Source organism: Cornus florida, unplaced genomic scaffold (assembly GCF_030987335.1).
Source record: "Cornus florida cultivar Cherokee Brave unplaced genomic scaffold, ASM3098733v1 CherokeeBrave_3.0.0_Hap2_Chr11, whole genome shotgun sequence".
NCBI lineage: Eukaryota > Viridiplantae > Streptophyta > Magnoliopsida > Cornales > Cornaceae > Cornus > Cornus florida.
In genome coordinates, this window is record NW_026775581.1 from 62396455 (window position 1) to 62403104 (window position 6650).

At 31.5% G+C, this 6650-nt stretch overlaps 1 pseudogene; it reads left to right on the forward strand.

The window, feature by feature from the left end:
• Positions 1 to 212: 212 nt before the first annotated feature.
• On the forward strand, positions 213 to 4549 carry LOC132281169 (stemmadenine O-acetyltransferase-like; annotated as a pseudogene).
• Positions 4550 to 6650: the final 2101 nt, after the last annotated feature.

Sequence of the window (6650 nt, forward strand, 5' to 3'; positions counted from 1 at the left end):
TAGTGTTTGGTTGAACCAATTTAAAACCTAGAATGGATTAAATTTCAATTTGAATTCTTCAAAATACCCCTTTCAATGACAAATAAATTAAATTAACAAAATAACAATATTTTATAATTTTTTTAAAAAATGGCGGCCATGTTGGATGGTGCGACAATAGCGTCAGTGATGGAAGGTGGTAGTGGTGTATGTGATAGTGGTGGAAGGTGGCAATGGCGGGAATGGTGGTGGTGATGATGACGGCAATAGTGGTATATGGCGGTAATATAGTGATGGTGGTGATAACAATGACGGTGTTGGAAGATGGTGGTAGTGGAAGGCAATGGAAGTGGTGGTGAAAGGCAGTGGTGTTGGTGAAAGGCGGTGGCAGCGATGGTGATGGTTTGTGGACATGGAACATGAGAGTTTTTTGAGAACTTGATATTTAAAAAAACAAAACAAAAAAACAAACTTCAGAATGGAATGATTATTTCATAAGTTTAATTATAGAATGAAATTTTATATTTTAGAATGAATCTTTATTTGAAATGAATGATGGATTATTCTTATTTTAAAATTTATACCATACAAATATATAATTGATTGTTGAACCTAATGAACATATATTCCATTTCATTCCCTTATAGCTCTACTTATTTTCCTAATAAATTGGAAGTTCTCCATTTCTATATTACTGTAATTTTCATTTGGTGTTGAGGCTTACCACGTGGTGGGATCATTAATGTGTAAGTTTTGCTGGGTTTTAATTCAATAATTTATATAGAAATCAAGAATACCTTAATTAATTAGAGAGAAAATTTAGTCTTGTACATGATTGATAATTAAAACACAGCGTATCTTTAGAATATCTATATAATTTTTTACGAGAACTCTGCAAAAACATTAGAGTGTTTTAACTCTGATTAAGAGTTGTCATTCGATAGGACTGAATAAAGGTTTTAAAACCCTTATATATAACAACAACTGGGGGGACGACTTTTTTACAAATAAAGATATCTAAGTCTCTTTTCTATCATATATAGCAACAATAGGGGGGACACCTTTTTTTATATATATTTAAGTCTCCCTTCCTATCATGAAAACTTAGATATCAATTGTTAGAATTAAATCACACCAAATAAGTTAGAAAATCTCAATCAAACGGTTTAAGAACAAGTTCCAATTAAACCATCAAATTGAAAAATACAACCCAATCCATTAAGCATCAATAATCACATTACAATTCTATTTTAAAAAACGAAAAGTATAGGACCATAAAATAATTATTATTTATATATATGTATATAAATTTTCAACAAGTTCATAAAATAATTTTTATTATTTATATATAAAAATTTCCAACAAGTTCAACCTAGGCACGTTTTTCTTACGTTTATATAAAATCACTTTAAGTTGCTTATTACATTAGGGACAGGGGGATGTACCAAACCGACAAAGCTTATGGTACTTGGATACATCATACCTAATCGACAAAGCTTATGGCGCTTGGATACGTCAGACGTGTAATAGTTCACTGTCTATTCCTCTTTGATAGTAGTAACTGTATCATGAGAACTAATATGTGTTTGACTGTCTACAAGCACACATTAGTTCGGCACATCGGACTCTAGATGTATTACACATGTAGGTGAAAATAGTTTGGGAGTGTGGATCTAGACTCTATATATTCGGCTTGAATTTCATCTAATCATGCTTGTTACCAGTAATGAAACCTATTATGAATCCCAAAAATTATTACCCTGAAGCTCATTGCATTCATAGAAATCCATTCGAGTCATGCTCAGCCTAGCCTAAAAGTTTTGATAGGACTGTGATGTAGACTTATCTTAGCATTGTATTTATTTATTGGAGAATAATTATTTTTATGCATGATTGTGTAATCTCGAAGATTTTTACTTAACTTTTCAATAAAAATTGATTTTAAAGTTTTAATTCAATTACAAAATATTTTTCTATCTTGTCTTATATATTTAAATCTTGTGATTGAACACAACTCATTTATTTCTTGTTGTTGTGAATGAAATGGTTATGTAATAGTTTTTCACTGAATATAATATTAGGGATTTAATGGATGATACCTATAAAAGATAGACCATACTATACAATAGAATAGAGTAGTTAAGTAGATGATTTATGTTAATCGTAAATAGTCTATGCTTAACTTTAATTTATATTATCTTCTTGAATTAATATGTGTTTGTAGTCATGATTAATTCATTATGCATGTTTTATATATATCTTCAATAAATTGATGCAATTGATTAGTGGTGTAACGTTAGTGGTGAAGTCATATCCCTAATTTCCTCTCTCTTATTTTCTCCCTCTAATTTAATCATTGTTTCAATTTTATTTTCTACCCAGTTCACCTGGATCAAATCCAATTCAAACTTGTTTGTCCTAATTCAAGTTAATTTGGAATTTGATAAATCTGTTAACAATTTTATTAACACAAGTACCTTGTGTACAACACCCTTACAAGGAAGCCATTTTTGTAAAGATTTATACGCTTGCGAGTAGTTACATGTAAAGTTTACAGCAACCACCAAATTAAAAAATATAACTCAATCCATTAAGTATCAATAATCATATTACAATCTTATTTTAAAAAAATATAATGTATAGGATTATGAAATAATTTTTATTATTTATGTATAAAAATTTCAAACAAGTTGAACCTAGGCACGTTTTTCTTATGTTTATATAAAATCACTTTAACTTGCTTATTATATTAGCGACAGGTGGAGCTCAACAATAAATTCAGTACTACAAGGCTTAATATATATAAATGATGATGTACCAAAGCTTATGGTGCTTGGATACATCATACTAATCGACAAAGCTATGCTTGTATCCATCAGACATGATCGATAATTTAGTTGACTAACTATTCCATTTTCATAGTAGTAACTTTATCGTGAGACCTCATATGGTTTTTATAATATTTATCTTTTAAATTATAATATTTTGACACAGAAAAAAAAAACAAATTAAAATCAAATCAAATCAAATTGACACTTGAATTTAATTAGATTTGAACAAATTAAGCATAGATATTACACTGTAAATTGGGTGTGGGTCCATAGATCGAGTCGGTAGAGCTGGTTCTTCATATCCTCCATTTACTTTTGAAACTATTTAAGGAGGCTGCACATACTTAGAACAACCATCAACTTTCTTAATTGTGTTTGCTAGCTGGAGGCAGAAAAAGGCTAAGATGGTGGTGAGTCATGTTGAGGTGATCTCCAGAGAGATGGTTAAACCATCATCTCCAACACCCCATCACCTTAGCAACCTCAAGCTTTCATTCCTAGACCAAATTGCACCACCAATTTATATTCCCGTCATTTTCTTTTATGAAGCCAAGTCGGGATACGATATTGATCGTGCCCAAAAATCTCAATTACTGAAACAATCTTTGTCCGATACCCTAATTCGTTTCTACCCATTAGCCGGAAGGATAAAAAATGATGTTTGTATCGATTGCAATGATGCCAGAGTTGAGTATGTCGAAGCCCAAGCTCATGCTCAACTCTCACATGCTATCAAAAACCCTAATGTTGAAGAGCTAAAACAATACCTCCCCCAATTGGAGCTTTTGGCGCCATTTCTGCTACGGGAACGGAAGCAATCCTAGCCATCCAAATCAATTCGTTTGATTGTGCAGGATTGGCGATCGTCTTGTGTATTTCACACAAAATAGCCGATGGATCGTCTCTAGTCACCTTCAGCAATGCATGGGCTGCCACAGCTCGTGGGGCTATCAATAATGTAACCCCTAGTTTCGTTTTGGCATTTCATTTCCCGCCTAGGGACTTCTCGGAGTTTATGCCAACCTCAGGCATCAGGACAGAAAATATAGTGACTAGAAGGTTTGTGTTTGATAAAATGAAGTTGGCTGCACTAAAAAACAGCCTCTTCCTTAGCCATTGGATCACGAGTGAAGGATCCCACTCGTGTTGAGGCTGTCTCAGCTTTAATATGGAGCCATTTGATAGATGTGGAGAAAAGTAAGTTAGTTCCCAAGAAGACATTTGCTGCAGCCCATGCAGTGAACTTGAGAACCAGAATGAATCCATCCCTCCCAGACCACGCCTTGGGGAACATATGGGGATATGTCCATACCTTATCAATGTCAAAAGATGAGATGAAATTTGGTGATGTTTTGAACGAGCTTAGGAGCGCGATAAGGAAATTCAATAGCGATTATTTCATGGGCCTGCAAATTGGAGATGGGTACTTGGATTATCTCAAGAGGACAGCAGGAATTTTATGTGCGAGAGAGGTAGAGTTCTGTGAATTTAGCAGTTGGTTGAGATTTCCTGTATATGAAGTAGACTATGGTTGGGGTAAAAAGCCGGTTTGGGTGTGCACCACAACCTTGCCTTATAAGAATGTGATAATCTTGATGAGTACTAGTTGTGGGGAGGGAATAGAAGCATGGGTCAATATGCTTGAAGATGACATGGTCATGCTTGAACGTGATCTTAAGCTCCTTTCTCTTGATGTCGGTAAAACCTTGGTGGTGAATCATTTGGGTGGTTATATTTAGACGAATTGAAGTGTGCCTTTCTAGCCCTTCATATATATTAGCCATGTAGACTTGTCAGTAAATAATGAGACGGTTTTTTCTCTTTTGGGTTTCTTCTCATACTATACCTTTAGTGCCCATACCCAAGCCCAAGCCCAAGACCAACCTAGAAGAATGACAAACCATTTTGTAAGATACTGTAAATATGAAGATTTCTCAGAAATGGTCCTAGAACTGGAGAAAAGTTTTTCAGCTAAGGCCTCAAGCAAATACTCTCATCAGAGCAAAAGTTGGAAATGAGAACTGCATGTCTTCTATTCTAGCATAACAAATAGCTCTCGCTGCTCCAGATTGAGGGCTCAAACATCCCTCCCAATGCCATTTTAAGCTATCTCATATCAAACGAAGCTTGGACATTCACTCCACTTCAGATTAATCTCGATCATTCCGAGCTGATAAAAATAAAATAAAAAAAAAAACAAAAACAAAAACACTATTCCACCTATTTCTACAGCATCTGCTGATTCCTTCATTTGATTGGCCTTGGGCCTTCCTCATTTAATGGGCTTCTGTAAAAGGTTCAATAATGTAACCTTTCTGGAGCAAAATGGTTTTATCTGATGATATTTTAATATATATGAGGTTACATATTTATAGATTAAAAAATAATTTGGTAATTTTAAAAGTTGAAGTTATTAAGTAGTGGAACTCTTAGACTCCGTTTGGTTAAATTGAAATAAGTTAGAAAAGAAAAGAAATAAAAAGTGAAAGAAAAGTGAAGTGAATGAATAGAAAAAAGATTTTCTAGTATGCATTTGGTTAGTATGAAAATTTATCCAAAAAAATTGTAAAAAAATATTAGTTTGTTAGTTTGGATAGTATGAAAATGAAAAGAAAGTAATTATGCATACCAAAACTACCCTTATGAATTAAAATGATAAATTATTAAATTCAAATGTATAATTGTTTATATTTATTTTTATTATTTATATTTAGAATAAGGCTTCATAATATTTTCTAGGTAAAACTAATTATTAGTTTAAGATAAACAAATAAAAAAAAAAAAAAAAAAATTAGAGACTACTGCTTGGGAGAAAAATTAAATATTTCACCATATAAAAGATATATATATATATCCATACCAGGTTATGAGTAGCTAGAATTGCAACATAGAACAGAGGATTAAAAAAAATAAAAAATCCTATTTAGAAGCAAGATTTATTTTACCATGAATTTGGTTAATATTAAAGTCTTTCGAGAAAGTTATGATAAAATATTTACTTATCAAAAAAAAAAAAAAAAAAGTTACGATAAAATATGATTTTATTAATTTGGGTAGGATTAAAGTGAAAAAAAAATAATTCTACTTACCAAAATTACTTTTATATTAGTTAGAATTTAAAAAATAAATATTGTTCAATAGATGATAAAAAAATTAAAAATTAAAAAAAAAAATTATAATAAAATAAGGCAAACTAATTTTTAAAGGTTGGATTACACATAATTAGAGAGCAGAGGCTCAACTAAATATTAATATTTTTTTTCTTTTATTTTTGAAACTTCGCATTAGAAACGTGGATTATATTAAAAAAGATGCACCTATCCTATTTTATTGAAAGAAAAAAAAAAATTATTGCTTCATAAAAATAGACGATGCGGAAAATTAGATTTTCTCTTTCTTTTTTTTTTTTCTCCTTCTATCCAAACTCCAAAAAAGTTTAAAAATTTTCTCTTTCCTTTCTTTTTTAGTTGATTCCACCTAACCAAACGAAGCCTTAGAAATATTAACTCATTCTAACACATCTAACAATTTAAGAGTTACATCCATACTTCATCATCATATACAACAGAAATATTATCATCACATCACACACAAACATATATGAATATAACAATCATACATATTTACACAAAATACAATCTCAAATTCTAGGGCTATGTGCTGGAGAGAGATATTGTGATAATTCGGATTTTCAGGCTTGAATTTATTTTACAGATCTTTGAGGGGTTTATTTTTGTTAGTTAAGAGATAATAATTGTTTTAATGAGCTATGTGTCCTAATTTGGAAGGAGATGGGTAATTGGATTAAGTTGTGATCTTTTGTGTTTGTTTTTAAGCAGG